This window comes from Notamacropus eugenii, chromosome 3 (genome assembly GCF_028372415.1).
Source record: "Notamacropus eugenii isolate mMacEug1 chromosome 3, mMacEug1.pri_v2, whole genome shotgun sequence".
In the NCBI taxonomy this organism is placed as follows: Eukaryota; Metazoa; Chordata; class Mammalia; order Diprotodontia; family Macropodidae; genus Notamacropus; species Notamacropus eugenii.
Window position 1 is genome coordinate 347970845 of NC_092874.1, and position 615 is coordinate 347971459.

Consider the following 615-nt stretch of genomic DNA (forward strand, 5'->3'; position numbering starts at 1 on the left):
GGCGGGGTCTGTGGGGGCGGGGCCTGCAGGGGCGGTGGGGCCGGCGGGGGCGTGGCCTGCAGGGGCGGTGGAGCCGGCGGGGGCGGGGCCTGCAGGGGCGGTGGGGCCGGCGGGGGCGGGGTCTGTGGGGGCGGGGCCTGCAGGGGCGGTGGGGCCGGCGGGGGCGGGGTCTGTGGCGGCGGGGCCTGCAGGGGCGGTGGAGCCGGCGGGGGCGGGGCCTTCAGGGACGGTGGGGCCGGCGGGGGCGGGGTCTGTGGCGGCGGTGGGACCGGCGGGGCGGGGTCTGCAGGGGCCAGGACTGGCCAACTCTGTCTTTCCAGGTGCACTTTTCTACCTGGTCAGTGGAATCTCTCCTGGTGTTCAGGTCCGCAGGCCTGGCAGCGTGCATGATCATTTATTTCAGGTTTCCTGTTTGCTATATGTTTATTCTTTTTTTTATTTTTCAAATTCTTACCAGGTACCAGGGGATACAAAGATGAAAACGACCTGGTCCTTGATGCCTTCAAGGACTTTAGGAGGAGACATGGGAAGGCAGGAGCCCACACGAGCACCACACAAATTAGGAAAGATAAGAGTAAGGAAGAGAACTTAAAAAGGAAAAATTTGAGGAGGGGG